Raw genomic sequence first — 17,949 nt, forward strand, 5'->3', positions numbered from 1 at the left:
AATTCAAAGTAAACTTTAAAAAAGAAGCTAAGTAATACATTAGATCCTCTTAAGCAAAATTATTTGGGGGCTCTGCCCCCACATTGTTAACATTGGGGGGGGGGGGGCCTCGAGCTCCCCCAAGCCCCATGGAGTCGGCGCCTATGACTACAGTTGATTAGTGACATAACCCCATTCCAAGTATTTTGTGTACTTTGCACCGCGTAACAAATATGTATGCAGACGCGCGGGATTTATTTGGATTTTCCATTGTACGAAGGCAGTGCAGTTGAAAGTTGTGTTCAACTCTCCTGGTGACGCGTGAGTATTGTAGATCACTTCTAAGGACGCTGCTCTAGGAATGTCAGGTATCTTCTGGAGTCTCAGGATAGATTAATTCTTCTGGAGGTAAGAAGAAGCTTATTTGTTGTTTCAAGTAACCCGCAGGAAGATGATCGTGGAACGATACGTGCTTATGCTGGTTATATCACAACATGAAATCTTAATTATGTTTTAGATTGTAATTTATCGGAAAATCATTCTTTGATGTTGTGCTCATACTGTTTGTGAAATTAAGTCACAGATTAGAGAATAATAATTCCTTTTGATTAAAGAGTTTGTTAATAATAACAGTCAGGTGTCGAGCAAACGGGTTCAGACTATTGAATTTGAGAAAGAAAATTAAATAATGCATAGGCAAAGTGATCATATAAAACCTGCTTTGAATGTCCTTGGTGTCCTTTTGAAGTCGGGTTGCATAAAGTTGTTTAGTCGAGGATCTTCATTTAAAAGTCTACTTTTCATTGTAATTAAATAATATCTCGCCTAAACAGCAACAACTTTTTAGACCTTTCATGCCTTTTATTAGTGCATGTTTTTTAAAAAATATTTTGTTTGATTCATACCTTCTTTTCGTTGTTGACAATTTCGGGGTAAAATGGCCATCTGTGGTGTATCGGAACTTTCTCACTAAATAAATAAATATTCCCTCGACCACAGCCCTGCATATAGGCTCATTGCAAAACGAATGGAAATAAGACGTAGCAGCAGACAATTATGGATATGAAACTGAAACCTAATGTAATGTCCAAAACTTATAATCTGTTCTGATATTGAATCTGATATCTTCAAATTTTTCTGAAATTTTTCCTCGAATTTCCCTATTTCCCTTAAAATTCGGTCTTAATTTCCCTCCAGAAAGGGAAATTTCCCTTCATGTGGCAACACTGAAGGCAGACCAAACGCACTGGTTTGTCATTTCTCTTGTCCGAGCTGCAAGTAATCCTCCGTCTGGCCGCTAGATGGCAGCACTACATTCTTCAAGAACAGTCGACAGTGTAGCAGTCTCATCAGATATTTCACTAAATGTTTGTACTGCCCCTTTTCCGAGATTAAGAACGTAATTATATTTGTATTTGCGTTACCTTTATAGATTTCACAGTTACCAGCAACGATGAGAATATGATTAATTTTAGCTAATTTCTACTGCATTTTTCGCTCCGAGCGCAATGACCAGGTTTTGCGTTTTCCCTTTGCAACACTGAATAGGTCGGCCGCTCTTCCACTTCATTCTTTCAGTAAGCCAAGAGCACGTGGTCGAAGTTCGTGATTATATTTGTTTGTCGTGAAATTGGGTGTGCCGATCGACGTGCGTATTTTTAGCCATGTGAAATTGAAAATATAGTGTTTTTATAAGTGTGAACTTCTTACGTCAAACCGTCATCGATGTTTAGAATTTCCTGATTCTTTTCTCCTCGTGAAAAAAGGAAATAAAAGTGACAAATCATTCAATCTACTGGATATAAATTAGTATTTCGTTTACATTGGTGCAATTCCATTCCCTTTCCCGTGAATTTTGTGGTGTTTTTTTTGCACGACGTGCCGCTGTAACGCTGCACTACATTTCTCGCTGGCAGACTAGCACAGACGATCGAAAGGAATCTTGGGAATTTCATTCATTCTGTCGTCTGCCGGTCACATTGCACACCGGCGAGTCAAGCTGGACATCAAGAGTGAAGCAATAGAACACTGAGTGAGTGTTTTTTGGAAAGGGGCCTGCAAGAGGTAAGTATTTATATTTATCTTTTATTTACATCAAAGTTATATTTTTTCTGTGCGTATTTCATCGAGTTTTACACCCATTACCCTAGCAATGTTTGTGAAGGATATCAAGGTACTTAGTTGAAATTCATTGTTTATCGTGTAATTCTCGCTGTTTTAGTAAATCTAAAGCTTTTATTAAAGAATCTTGTGTGTATCTGGGCTACATTATGATACCGCGTAGCGATGCATTCGTTACTGTATCCGGGTCAGTCAGGACACACGAACAAAGGAAAGTGCAACGTACGCCGAAATAGGAGGCTTGCTAGGTGCATTTTTGTTTAATTCTGTTGTAATACTGAGAAGTAAAAAATCATTGTTAGTACGTGAATCTGATATCTGTTATTTGCTTTACGTGATACGTATTTGGGCTAGCTAGGACAAGGCTCTGTAGTTACGTACTTTAGAATGTATGAATCGCCCAGTATGAGAGGTATGTGAAAACTATAAAACTTCTGTGAAAGTCTTGTACTTATCAACATTAACCCAAAAAATATTCGGTGCAGTTCGCTTGCCCTTTCAGAGCCCCACAGCCATGCCAGTCAGCCTGATACAAAGGAAAACGAGACAGTCTGTTCGGATGCCGCAGTCTAGGGGGAGTGGAATTGAGGGGAGGTATGTCTGGAGGGGGGTGGAATGTTGAAGATCGGGGAAAGCTACCCCCGGTGTAGCTACGCTCGTCACGTCAAACCTTTGTTCATACAACCTTTATAAAAACACGAAAGTTGTACATTTAAATGGCGAAAGTAAGATTCACACGACGTCTATTTAAAAATATATATTAGTAGCAATAAATAAACAATTTTTATCGACTTTCAAGCTAATTTTGCCAGAAGCAGTACGTAAAACGTAACAGTAAAATTGTATGTGTCTTGGCCAACAGTCTTGTAGCAAAGCAAACCGTGCTTCAGTTCGAGACTGAAATCAGCTGATAGCTGTCATGTTGTGACGCAAGGTGCGAGAGAGAACATTCACGAAACAGTTTTTGTAGGGATATTTTAAGAAATCTACGATCAAGACCACATTGCAACATTTCCGATTCTTTCTGGTTTGTACTTAGGTTTTAGCACTAAGTGAATCGAAGAGTGCAACTAGGAAATGACGTTGCAAAATTTTTAGAAGGGATTTCTGGGAGGGTAGACGAATCCTGTCCACCTTCTGTTGCTATGCAGTTGGAAGACGATTTCTAGGACGTTGAGCAGTAGCTTCGGTAAGACATTATTGTACTCTTTTTCTTAAAGTTTTCTTGCTGTAAAATTCCCTGAGGAATGCAACGCTGTTAGGTGATATTTTAATAAGGATTATGCCAAAGCCTGATTGACATGTAGTTGCACTGAATTCTTATCGATTTTATATTGCTAACATGCTTTCAAGAAAACTTGTCCATTTAATTGCACAACCAGATAAGTAAATACAGGCTATTAATTAAACGATCAGTACTACATCATGTGTTATTTATGCTTCAGTTGCACAGAATAAAAATTAATATCGTAATTTTAAGTGCAAGGCAGGTTAAGTCTTATAAGTGAAGTACTGACGTAAAAACATGTTAGGATAAGGTAGAGAGGGAAGAATAAATAAAAACTAGATGGTACATCCGTTCTAAAAATTGCAGACTGCACGATTATGATGTAACATAATCAGGTTTTTGAGGAAATCACTATTTGTGTCACTAGTGCAGTAATTTAATTTCGTAACGTGATAAACTTGTAATTAAAAGTTATGTATTTGTTTCGGAAATGTTGCAGAATATAGCTGATGTTAATACATTAATTTTGTGTACAAATGTTTAATTTTGTTTAGAAATGCCTAAATGGCCTATCAAGAAGTAAACATAAATTTCAGCGGAGTTTTATATTTCATATTTATGCCCGTAGTTTTTAAATTTTATATGAATTGTAGTGATTTAGTTCTTATTACTTGGTTTCTTAATGTTACGATTCTAAAGATTTTGAAATCACATTGGTTATATTTTAAAGTTATGTCAATATATAATTAACACACTTTTTAATATATAGTGAAAATAGTTTTTGGACTCGAGGATTTCGTTCGTGTTTTTATCTATTACAAAATACACACATTGTTTATAAACAATTTTCTATTTTCGTACGTTTCTAGTTTGTGTTTGTTTCATGTTCATTGTTGCTAGAGAAAACTCGCAGATAAAAATAAATCGCTTTTCGCTTTTGTGTTCGTGATATAAGTCGAACCACAGAACCCTTACTGGGGCCCCCGTGTACTGAAGTCGCATGTGATATGTCGTCAGTGAATGCGAGTCGGTGCAGGAAGATACGAATTTTATTAAAATCGTTCTTGTACCGTTCTTTAACAGTGGTCAAATCTCTTCGTATTTAGCAACATACCATCAACAATGTGCAGAAAAACGTTATGTTTGTTTCGTATTGTTTCATTCCAGAAGCATTTGTATTTCCAAATAAAGTTGGCGATCTCGTGTGTTGTAATTTTCCACTGAGAGGAGTATTTTTTTTATAGAGTGACGTAATTGCTAAAGTGTTATTTTAACGCCAAATTGGCAGATCGGTAGCTTTTAATGGCAGAATCATGAAATTGCTATTGTACTTACTTTACATAGAATTTGTGTACGTATGTCATCTAAGTACTTCCATGCATGAATTTCTCCACATGTTTAGATTTCACAAAACACGTGTTCTTGCTTATTATATACAAGAGTAGTTGTGTTATTGTTATAACGAATATATTATATTTAATAATGCACCCTATGCAACGTGCCCGTGACAAATGATTTATTATGCATTTTTCCTCTCTTATATCTTGTCCGTTTCTTAAAACTAAATATTCTACATAACACCGAGATTATGTTTTTAGTTATGCAATAAATTTTGTGCATTGAAATAATAGCAATGGGAATTTCTTTAATGTCAGCGTTTTCGTGCAGGCAGGTCGTAGATATTGCCCTATAATGATTTTATTCTTAACGTCCAATATTTTTCTTACAATATGCATTTATCTGCAAGTGCAAGGCTCATTATTCGGCATTTTCAAATCAGTTGTACGGGTATTGTAATTCTTAAAACACCAGTGTTATTAGTTCCAATTATTCGAACAGTAATTGATTTTGAGTGCCATGGTAAAATTTGTTCTCCTTTGCAACTTGTACATTTTGATCGCTCGCACAATATTTCTACAATTATTTAAGGCAAAAAACGTTGTAGAATAATGCATTTGATAGTTCATGGACTTAATTCGTAGTGTTGCTTGTATTTTGTATCCCTTACTGCACTGATAAGCCTATTTAACTATGTTATTTCTTAAATTATCAAAAAAGTACAAGGCTAATTGTTCGGTAATCAATTATAATTAACGTTGACATTATTCCGCATATTAATTTATTTGAGCCTTCGAAAATGCGTGATGGAAATTAGCTTAGATCTTTATGGTACAACAGTAATGTTTAACTCCTTTTTAATGGGCGTCCAGGGTTCGCTTCCCGCTTTGACAGTACTAATTCGCGTCAATATAACGTATCTTCGACTACAATTAGTATAAATGTGACAATTAATAACAACAAACATGAGCAAGTTGGATTGTAGTTTAAGTGACGTGTATGGTTGATTTTGGTCTGAATTAGGGGTAAGAATATCTTGAATTGCCCTAAATTGTATTACTTAATCAATCAATCAATCTAAAATGTATTACCGGTAATTTTAGAGACTACAATGAGGCTAATTTCTGAGTCATACATTTTTTCTGGAGAGCATGTTAACATAAGCAATATGCCCAAATATTAACCCAGTCCGTAGATTGAATATGCCGGGACTGTGTTAGTGCAAGGCATAATGTACGGTAATTGTTTCATACGATTTGAAAATTTTATAACACTGCAAATTGTTTTTGCCAAACTATGCTTCTACGTTCGATTGCAAAAAAAAGTTAGGTCCGAGCATAAAAGAGATTTACAAATTTCAAGTGCAAGGCTAAATGTACGGCATTATGTTAATGTGCTATTACCATAGGTTTTACAACTTTCTTCGTATAGGAAACCTTAGGCCTGTTGTATTAAAAATCCCGTGCAGATATTGGCTATGTAAACATAATTTTTTGGAACCGAATTTAGTGTAGGGGTAAATACTGGTAATTGTTTTGCTATGCGGGTGTATTTTCAAGAACGATTTTACTAGAACCACTGGAGTTTGTTGCATCAAAAGACGTTTAGAATACTCTAAAAATGCCCAGTGCAAGGCTCCCTATACGGCAATGAGTGTGCCACTTTTTATGCTGGTTGCGCCAAGGTGGGTAAGCAGGTTCAGTGGTCGACTCACCGTACCCCGGGCCGTGGTTTTATTTGCGATGGTCTCAGAGTAGCGAATCGTTCATAAAGAAAAGACAGACGCGTCTACCCAACAATTTCACTATATGGGAAGATTAGATTGATTTTTAAAAAATACTTATGCGAAGGTTAAGTACATAGCAAAATACGCAAGTTGGCGTTCGATAATTTGCCAAAATTTCACATTTTGATCCATATATTTAAGTTAATTTTTGTACTGAAATTGTCATTCTTAGTTTTTTATTACACGAGTTTCCGCAATTTATCAATGAAATTATTAATTATTAACCTATAAGACTAAATACACATAACTTGTGCATGATGATAAGGAATCTAATTGTCAGATTTTTAATGTACATTTAAGTAGTCTAATATTTTACTGTCGAATGATAGGTGTTCTTTGCAGGAATTTTATCAATTTATGTAAGAAATACGGGTACCTTTTATTAACTTATGTATGAGAGATTGTAGTTATATATGGAGTTTCTGCTTGTTCCAAATTTTGAGTACCCATTTAAGCTGTTTTACTCAGATTGTTACTGTCGTTCTTAGTTTTCATTGGCCAAATTATCTCAATGTGTTAAAAAAAATATATAATGGTGTAATTTTAGTACAAGGCTAAACGTACGGGAGTGGCAGGCAACTTTGCGGTGATAGATATTATTAAACTTTTTTTGTGTGTAAATGTTTGTTCGTTTTTCTAACATAAAGGCCTACGCATTAGTTTAAAGTGGATAAGTTCATCCAGTTTACTAATTCAAATTATTTTGAAAGTAGGAGCAACGCTAAGCAGTGATAATGGTGGTGGTTTTGAGCAGAAGGTTTATATTACGATATTTTATCGCACGAGATCCCCCCCCCCCTCTCCACAAATGCATGGTTTTTAGGTTCAATATATTTCGTGCTCGTATTGATGAAATTACGTACTTACTTATCCGAGTACTACATAGTTATGGGTGAATCTTGGCCAATTACGCATCTTCATTCTTTTCTGTCCTTTGCAGCGTTTCTCCAATTTCTGATTGCAAGGATTTTAAGACCATTCTGCACTTCATCAAGCCAACGGTTTCGTGGTCTTCCATTCTGTCTTCTCCCTTCCGTCTTAACACCGTGGATATCTCTTGGTGTATGTAATTAGTATCGCTCGCTGGATGAAGGTGTTCAGAGTCTCTTTCAACATATCGCTACCGAAGGACCCAAGTTCTGAGTATGGGTGTTTCTTTGTGAGTGTTCCGTGATCAGTTTCATCCTCATCGTCGCGATTAGCCAAAAGAGACAGAGGTGCAATGCCAGATGTATTTTGGAAGCAGTTGAGAAAGTAATTTATTGATCTGAGCAATATAACGGGTGGGTTGCAAGGCAGAAAAACGTTTTTGATCAGTTCGAGTGTTAAAGTGAACCAAGATAAAAGTATCTCCACTCCCACGAAAGTGATTACTTATTTGGGCCTTCAAGTGGACCTTCAGCAAGGAATGGTTATACAGTGCCTCCGAAATACGTTCATATTCTTAAAGCAGTGCCTCGATTTGCCCTAACCTTCAAAAGAGTCAGACAAGCCCTTATGGGTTACATTTCTTGGGCGTGTATAGTTTTAAACCTGACGTATTGTGTTGCCTTCGCCTTGTACCTCAACGACCAAGCTACGTTAGACTGGGCTTTCTCCAAGCTTCAGACCAAACAGTCTTCCCCTTCCATCTTTTTACGGAAGAGCCTATACTGAAAGGTCGAATCCCGCTCGGGGTTGGTTGTTTTTGAATGTCCATTCATCATTTCATCACTCATCCCCATCTTAGCCAAGAGGCACAAAACGCGAAGTAAAATAAACAATCAATCAATATATCTATACTGATGCTACTGAAACGAGCAGCAGCTGCCACCACAGAAGAAGAAGACGTTTTTCTGTCATGTTTGAATCTACCGGCAGAACATATCTTTTATTATGAATTTTTAGCAGCCCTAGGGTCACTATTGTTATGTTATCCTAAATTTACTCATATCTACCTTGATAATCAAGCAGTGTATTTTTGTTTATTGAGAAGAGTGTGTCATATTCCAGGCCTTTTGTATATGACCCATGTTGTTTATTCTAAATGCATGTATGTACCCCACTTTGTATTCTCAAACTTCAATAAAGTAGATGGCCCATCGAGGGCACATCTGATCCCCCGATGCAGTACTCTTAGTGCAAGGACATTTTGTGGGTCTTGAAAGAAAATGAATTTTCGTGAATAGCTTTTTCTGAGGATTCAGTCTCATATGAAAGTGTGCGAGAAGTAGAATCCAGGAACTGTTGTATTTTTTATATCGAGGAGTACATACGCAGGAAAAAGTAGCCTTCGTGGTATGGTGATTTGGAAATCCGCAGGTGTTATGAATGATTCGCGGCATCCTTGGTTTCTCAGTAATTTCAGTTTCCAGGGACGTTGTTAAAGAGGGTGTGGGGAGCCCTAGTCCCCCGAAATGCCCACGTGGCCCCGTTAAAATTTTCTGCATTTTACTGGAAATTTTACTTTGACAAATTTTGCAAAATAGTTATTCAGTAAAGTTTTCTTACAGTTTGAAACACTGCATTTCTTTGTATTCCACATTTTCCGGCATCTTGCCTGTCCAAATCGCACATGCAAGGATGGAAGGTACCGTTATTTATTTTATTTTCCGTCCCGTCCAGAGACGTCGGGAGGCTTTTGAAAATGCACTTTCCCTCCCTGCACACCAGCTCAAAAATTCCATCCGATTGACTGCTATTTTATAATTGTTAGTAGATGTCTCATTTCCCTGGGATCTCATTTGCTTCTTCCAAAGCTCTTCGGGAATGATTCTCACAGTTTATACTGTGTTTTGTTGTAGTATATAGGTGTATGTGAAAGAATTTGCAAGTTTGGAATTTCAGAAATAAACAGTTGCTAACACCAGTGCTGTAGTAAGGAATAAGAAACATATGACAAACGGAGGTATGCGATAGGTAAAATTTTTGCAATATTCAATATATTCTCGGAATGTAAGCTTTTAAAATACTTCAGGCGTTCTGTTTTTGTGTGGTTCTTTCAATATCCACCAGCAGATGCGGTAATGTCGGTTGTTCTTTCCTTTCAAACTTAATTAATGCTAATTTACACTGTTAGTAATTTCAGATAATCATGTTAATGGTCTAATGTTGAATGGAATGATTGATTGGTTTAGTTTATTTATCGAATTTCTGCCACTTCTGGCTAATCGTGACGTGGGAGATGAGTGGTTAGAATATGAAGGGTTAAACACAAACATGGTATATGGACTGCACAATACGAGTCCCATAGAGACTGGCTATGAGTCCAGACGCCAGGGCCTCGTTTATATGCAAAATGTAGTCGTGGAAGGGAGGTTGATATTTAGATGTCTTGGAAAAGGTCACCCTTTAAGCCCCCAATTGCCGACCTCCGTGGCGTAGTGGGTAGTACAGTGCGGTACGACTTAAGGGGTCCCGGGTTCGAATCCTTTCTTGATCATAGGTGTTTTTTTTTTGTCAGTCCCTTCATCAATTACAGCATGCCGCCATCACTCATTCTCATCTTCGCGATTAGCCAAAAAGTGGCAGAAAAGCTAAGTAAAATCAATCAATCAATCAATTAATTACGCCCCAATGTCGAATGAAGTGCAGTAGTATCATCATTAATTCCATCCGAAACATGGAAAATCGCACAAGAAATACTAATTTTCGCTACTACAATTGCTCTTAAAATTGTCCAAATCTTATTCCATGAAAATGTGCTGGTAAACAAATTTTACACAAACAAAATATACCACGTGCTCCTATAGAGGACGTCTGTCAGGTGGGAATTATCCGACAGTGAACTCTGGGGTTCGCCCTGCCTCCTATCAATGGTTACATGGGGGTTACCCTGAATCCAGAAGCGTGGTGCTGATCACATCACCTCCAGTATAACCTAGATCGAGCATATGTGGATGTAACCCTCACAGCCTCTACGATACAATGCACAGGGGGTAGCTTTACTTATATTTAAATATAGACACGTTTCCTATTGTTGAAGTCCAAATTAGAAAGCTGCAGAAACATTGATGTTCAGTCACATGGTTAATAGCTATAATCCATTTTTTTTGTATGGATGGACCTCGAATTATTTTGGACCTAACAGGAAACTAAAGAATAATTTTTAAAATAATTGTGTTAGGAATCACCAAAAAGCTATTTATTTTGGGTAAGTAAAACGAACATTCGCCTTGCACTGCAAAGACGCATATAAACAAAAATGTCACAAACTTATTTCTAATTTTAGCATGTTTTTTCACACTTGCAATTGCCAGGGACACAATATGAAACGATAAAATATTGACCCTCCGATTTGACCCCCCCCCCCCCCCGAGTACGCCAGTGTAGCCAAGTAAACACTGAGACGGTGAGCAAAATTTTCATTTTTTCTATTAACTGATTTTGTAATTTATCTTTTAAATCCAGTGAATTCGTGGAATATTATCTATTGGAATAGACATATTGAATTTATGTCATAGTGCTTTTAGAAATTTACACATATGATTGTTACATGCTCTTGTTCTAAAAGCACTACCTCTAAATTGCATTTATTCACTTGCCCTGCATAGGACTGGCTGAATTAAAGTTCATTTTCGCAGCCGTGTTCCGAACCAAGTGATGTAAAGTTGCAAGACTTGTGTCGCAAGATTTGCCTTTACGTCAAAGTAAACAATTTATCTCATGACGCACCTAATTAGGTAATTATCCAACCATTGCCAACCTCTTGAACGTTTCAAGATTGCACGTGCATGTCAAATAGACCGCATTTTTGCACTGTGGAGCAACCGTGCAGTTGAGATTTTTCTTAGCTGCAATTCAGTAACGCACACAGTGGCGAATACTCTATTCGAAGTAGGGGACTACATAACACCCACCCACAATACCTGTAGCTAGAATTTTATTTCGGGGGTGGCTCATCACTTATCAGCACAGGCGTCGCCAGATATATTTGTAGTAGAAATAATATCAATTATTACCACGGTTATAATTGTCATTTTACAATCACAACTATTATAAGTTATTAAAAATAAACCAATTTTAATCCAAATATTATTATTATATAAATGGACTTTGCTGCTCTTTAGAAGTTAGGGCCAAATTTTACTCATAAAGTTTATATTGTGTGAACTCTCACAAAGAAAACTATACATTTTGAGAGCTGTGGATTAAATGGATGAGTATAAATCTATAACCTGGTTCCTCTAATATGCACTAAACGTTTTTCGATCTAATGTTTAATCCTCCTAAGGAAGTAAAAATAATTACCACTATACACTATTTAAATTAGATATTTGTAGGATTTCGGGGGGCGGGACTTCAGCCCCCTTAGCCCTCCTCTGGCTACGTGCATGCCCACCCATCCCTTCATACGTATATGTGAGATATAAAAAAAGGAGGGGGCGAAAGATGCCCAACATCCACCCGCATTCATTCAGGGGTATGCGCTTATAGTCCTTGTGCCTTTAAATCTGTATTTTCGAAATTGTGATTCTCTAGTTTTTCTTGTGTCCTTTATTTGTTTTATTTTATTGTGATGTGCAACTTTATCTTTCTTTTCATATACTCACTATGTTGACAAAAACATTCAACACCAGTTGAACCCGGGTTCGAATCCTGGTCTGGGCATGGATGTTTGTGAGTGTCCATTCATCAATTTCATCATGTCATTGCTCATCCCCATCTTCGCAAATTAGCCAAAAGTGGCACAAAATAAAGTAAATCAATGAATCAAAACATACACAAACACATATCAAGGCAAATCGTAGGACTCTCCAAAGTTTTCTTCCTTGGTGATTTTGTCGAGAACACAACTTTTCATTTTGTAGTATATTTCCATCCATCTTCGTAAATGTACTCTGGTCATTTCTGATTCTTGCCGTTTGCATTCCGTCTAGGAACAGCAAATACAGAGTTTGTTTTAGTAGATCCGGATATTCGTTGTTATTAAAAATCTTGTCATTTTTGAGGTCATTATTAGTGTCCGGATTTTTATGTATCGAAAACATGCAAAATATGTTCTTAACTATGTAGAAAAAATCGCTGAAATATGTGTAAAAATATGTAAATATACTGAAATATGTAAGTATGTGTATATATATTAAGACATGTAATATGTTTATTTATTCTGTGCTTTTTTTTAGTTCTCTGGCACTAGAAAATATAAATATATTAAATTAATTTCTCAATCTTATATTTTAGGAAGTTATCTTGAAGTAATGAAATTGTAATTACATTGGAAAATTCATAATCTGACAAAATTATGACGTGATTAACAACAGTCACTCTTTCAAGAGTCAACAGCTGTGAATTTTGAATTGAATTGATGTTTTAAGTCCATTTTATGCACAGGCTAATCCGAGCTGGTCCTACAGTTTAAATTGGGATCCGAATCCCTGTGTAATGCGCCTCCAGCAGGTATAGAACCTGAGACCCCTTGATTACAAGGCGACGACGTTATCACTACGCCGTCGGCAAGTCCCTCACAACAGCAGTGATAAACAAAGTCATCTTCAATATGAATTTCGCAACTTAAATGTCATGAAACGAAAGTAAGATGACAGACATGCCACAATCAAATGATTCAGATTTCAGATAGGGTAACGACTCGTTTCAGAGATCCTAACGACGCCGGCCAAATACGCTAAAATGGGCTGTTATCAATTATTTCTAAATTTTGTCTGTGACAATCATTTTTGTAGTCTTGCCTCCTCAAAGGTTTACTGCAGATTTGGAGTTGCATTGGTGTTCACCTTGTTGCTGTTCTTTCATCTCATCAGTCATCGTCGCTATTAACGCGTAGAAGTAGTAGAACACTATTTCGTATGGCTCTCGTCTGGGTTACTTGACATCCATCAAATTGAATAACTTGGAAAATTGTATATTCACAGGAGCAACACCACAAACAGATAACAGCTAACATCCACTCAGAACATGTCTTCGAGACCACTTTAATCTGAAGGGTTTGAAGCCTGAAATCTCCTGTAATTTTATTGTTTAAGTTGGCATCCTATGCACAGCATATAGCTAACTAATTTTCTTTTATTGGCTTTATCATTGTCTGTGCAAGACATTGTTGTAATTTCTAATAATGGGTTAACAAGGATCTTCCAAGAACTTGATTATTTCAACAATACAGTAGTAATTATTGATCGTCCTGATGGTCTCTTTTATTGTTGATTTTATATCAAGAATTGCAGTTACCTGAGAAATGTAAGATTTATATCTCTTCAGAAAATTGGGAGATAAAATTATTCATTGTAATGATTAGCGGCGAAGTGTGTGCCTATCGAAATTTGGCCAAATCTTTCTTAATGCATTGAGTATATTTACAATGGACTTTCTTATACTCACAGCGCTGATTATGAACATCCTCCTTTCGCTGTTTGGGTTGAAATTTCAATTTGGAAGAAGCCAATTCCTTTGATCCATGAACTTTCACAACAATTTTTGACCACAGTGTATAGGCTACTGCAGATATTCCTACCACCACTCTTGAGAGATCGTTCTCTGTGCAAGAAAGCAAAGACTTATACAAGTAATACGCCGGTCCCCGTGGCGGAGTGGTTAGCACATCGCGCCACGACGCCAGGGGTCCCGGGTTCGAATCCTGGCCTGGGCATGGATGTTTGTGAGTGTCAATTCATCACATCATCACTCATCCTCATCTTCGCAAATTAGCCAAAAGTTGCACAAAACGCAAAGTAAAAATAAAGCAAATCAATCAATTATACTTTTGAGCGATCAAAATATATCCAATTGTCAGTTTTAGTTATGCTCAGATAGAATAATCAGAACTTGATCTACAAGTTGGATCCGCATTGCTGTACGCCGACCAACGTGGCAAAGTAGTTAGCACAGCGTGCTACGACGCGAGGTTTGAAACCCGGCCTGGGCATGGTTTTCTTTGGGAGTGTACCCTCATCCTTGTATTCGCGATTAGCCGATCTCCTTTCGATAAACTGCCATGCTATTCCGAATTCTGAAAGATTCCATCTGCTTAGAATTTCTTCTAGAGTATTCACGCAAAATTGTGTGTGACTTGCTTTCGGTGTTGTTACGAAACTATTGCAAATATCTGGACAACAGCGAATGCGAAACACACAAATATTCACGTGAGTGCTCTAGAAGGAATAAGTAGATGCAATGTTTTACAATTTGGGATAATACGGCAATTTTTAGAAAGAAAAGGAATTTTCGAAAACTGTTTCGCCAGGAGCGTATATTCTAGCCTAGCTAGGCAATATGCGAAGCCTGGAGTCCAGAGAATAAAATACAGGAGGAAAATCGATCAGAAATTGTAAATACAATTATTCATATCAGTGAAATAATGATGGTGATTCTGGAGTTGGCAACCTGATTTCCTATGAGTTGGCAACCTGATTTCCTATGAGTTGGCAACCTGATTTCCTGTGAGTTGGCAACCTGATTTCCTGTGAGTTGGCAACCTGATTTGCTGTGAGTTGGCAACCTGATTTCCTATGAGTTGGCAACCTGATTTCCTATGAGTTGGCAACCTGATTTCCTATGAGTTGGCAACCTGATTTCCTATGAGTTGGTAAACTTATTTCTATTCGTAGCCTAGGACCACGTGACATAGTGAGATAGCCCAGATCCACTAGGTTTCGCTGGCGTCTGCCAAAGGTCCTGGCGGCCACGAGGAACAGTTTCGGTGTCTAGCGAGACGCGAAATTTTGGAAAGACCCTAAACCACCCCTCCCCCACCGACCTATCCCCAAGGCGAGCTGGAGAAAGATGTCTCTGCGCTGGATGGTTGTAGGAGGGGGAGAAAACTTAGCATTATGCTTATGAGAGTATTATTTTACTTGTTCTCTTGGGAATATCTAACTTTCGATGGCGTAGATAAACATATGAACGGAAAGAGGAAACGTTGAAGATTATATATGTCGTCGGAAAAGTCGAAAACTCGCATTTGATTAGCCGTAACTTGAAGTTGTTGCATGGGATTCTGAAAATGCTTGCCTTTTTTTTCGTTTTAGTACCAGTTTACATTTGGACGATACTGAAATAAATGCCACTCTTCAACAACGGTCTTGCGAAGGCGACGTGTCATGAAAATATCCGAAGACTATCACCTCCTTACCCATGATAGGAGCCGTGTATGGGTACTCAGCAGACAAGGACGTAACGCACATACCCCAGGCGCTACAGCCTCTTTAACCTCCAAGAGAGATTGCATTACGAAAAGATCTTCCCTCACGAAACCAGACTCTCTTTATTTGTCGGGTGCGCTAAGATAAAAACTTCATCAGTGGCAACATTGATCATTTGTTGATGGGTGTTCACTGGGAAGGAAAGGGGGCAAGGAGTCTCACATGTTGGGGACGTAGGGTAGGAAAATAAGTCGTGGGCGAGTGAATCACTTGTTGCTCGTGAACACCCAGGCCGAGTCTCTGAATCAGGTTCCAATCCCCACCCCTTTCTTTTCCGCGCGACCTCCGACCCGGAAATGGGTTTCGAGAGTCTTCTCTGCCTCAGATTCCCACGTGACAATGCTGCATGAGCTCTGGGCGTGGAGGAGGAAGGGAATTTCCCTCTCTGCGGGATAATTCACACTGCATAAGGCGAAATTTCACCCCACTTACGGTGAAATTGCAGTTTAGCCTAAGTGCCACAGTGGGGATTAGGGATTTTTGTTGCTATAGAGCGACCAAATTCAAAAGAACCTTAGGCGAAAATTCTCCGCACCTCCCTTCTTCCGTTCAGCTCGAGCCATAAGAAAGCATGCTCCACTCTGCCCCTCCCCTACTCGCGGGAGTACGGTGCCCAGGAGTCGCGGGTCTGCGCAGGTTTTTTTTTTGCTTCTTGTTCCACTATAAACAAAATAATTTCTGTCAAATTCTAGAAATTAAACTTGTTGATAAACAAAGGGTTTCGGGAATTGTTGGCTCTCGAGAATTATGCGTGAATTCTGCTCGAATTTTTCTCCGTAGACTTGAAAAATTGCAACTTTTATTAATTCAAATCTCGTTGAATGTATACATATTTATAAATGCCCTAAGGAAAAGAAAGTGGCTTGGAAAATAAAACAAAATTCTCTCAATCCGTTACTTTGTTAGCGTCCTTTGCAGAAAAATCCATCTGACAGACGGACATGTTATTGTAAGTTATGAAACTTATGATATCTTAAACCTGATTAGGTAAATTTGAATTTCAAATTCTAATACAATTAACAGTTTTTCGTAGATTAGTATATCCCGTAAAATTTGTGACTTGTGTTTGTAGATGTATTTCCAGTCTGATTATCTGAAATGGCAAATGTAAAATCCACACCTTAAATTAAATATTTTAAATAAGAATACCGTTTAATTGAATTGAATTAGAATTCTTGGATACATTCGTATCACACATATCCTATGTACTGTTAATATATGTGTGTGTGTGTGTGTGTGTGTGAGGGGTGATGTAAGGCGGTAATCCTTAAGGTTGAAATAGAGAAAGCATCTCTTGTATAGTGGAACCACAAGCAAAACAACCTGCGCAGACCCGCGACTCCTGTGCACCTTACTCCCGCGAGGAGGCCCGAGCTGAACGGAAGAAGGGAAAACTGCGCGGGGAATTTTCGTCCAAGGTGTTTTTCCTTGTGGTCGCTCTATACCCTTGAATTTTTGGAAAGTTCGCCTTGAAAATCGGGAATTATACTTGAATTTTATCACGGTGGGCCATCCCGGTTTGAGCTCTGCTTTATTTAGAGATTTTATCCCTCCCCACCAAAATGTCAGTGACTAACTAATATACTCATTTATTTCATTCATGAAATGCCGACCTCTGTCACGAAGTGCTTAGCACACCGCGTTACGACGCCAGAGGTCCCAGCCTCGAATCCCGACCAGACCGTGGGTGTTCTTTGCATCCATTCATCATGTATCGTCACTCATCCTCATCGTCGCGGTTAGGAAAAGTGACAGAAAGGTGACACTAAATAACAAGAATCAAATCGTTCATGAAACCCCGTGAATAATTTTCTAGAATAAACACAACGGTAGTTGTGTTTGTGTAATAATGCGATTCGTTTTAAAATTATATAAATTTTGTTATCATATATTAATAAGAATAATTAATTGTTACTGTGGAAAACAATTGTAGTTTCTCAGCAGCAATGGTGTTAGTTTTTACTAGGGCTGAGCCGATACTTTTCTGACATATTGGTCCTTCAGGGGTCCATATAAATGCTGCGCAACATAGTCGCGGAGTCTAATTATCCCGGAAATTATGCAATATTCAAACTTTCTTTTTATTTTGCACCAATTTTGAAGAATATTTTGTGATTACATAATATTTATTTTCATATTCTGATGTAATTCCTGAATATCCTAAAGCAAATTTATTGATAATTTGATGCATATAATTGCAGAAGAATATTTACACAGCAATATTGCTTAATATTTTGAACATTTTTTTTAATTATTGCAATTTTTTTCAAGTACCTGTATCGGTGGGAATCTGTAAGAGTATCAGCATCGGTATCTGTCCAAAGCGGTACCTGCATCGGTATCGGTTCAAAGCGGTATCGGTA

General features: G+C 37.8%; 1 protein-coding gene across 6 annotated transcripts in view; it reads left to right on the forward strand.

The window, feature by feature from the left end:
• The first annotated feature begins 1,562 nt into the window (after window positions 1-1,562).
• Window positions 1,563-17,949, forward strand: part of Cdk4 (Cyclin-dependent kinase 4) — a 260,158-nt gene continuing 243,771 nt past the window's right edge. For 4 of the 6 annotated variants that reach the window (XM_083142442.1, XM_083142443.1, XM_083142445.1 and 1 more), the window contains exon 1: window positions 1,563-2,043. The gene's annotated coding sequence lies outside the window, so the exon portion shown is untranslated. Of the gene's footprint in view, window positions 2,044-3,040; window positions 3,290-17,949 lie in introns of those variants that run through there. The other 2 variants (XM_083142444.1, XM_083142447.1) reach the window with 1 other exon arrangement.

Source organism: Lepisma saccharinum, chromosome 21 (assembly GCF_977018435.1).
Source record: "Lepisma saccharinum chromosome 21, izLepSacc3.1, whole genome shotgun sequence".
NCBI lineage: Eukaryota > Metazoa > Arthropoda > Insecta > Zygentoma > Lepismatidae > Lepisma > Lepisma saccharinum.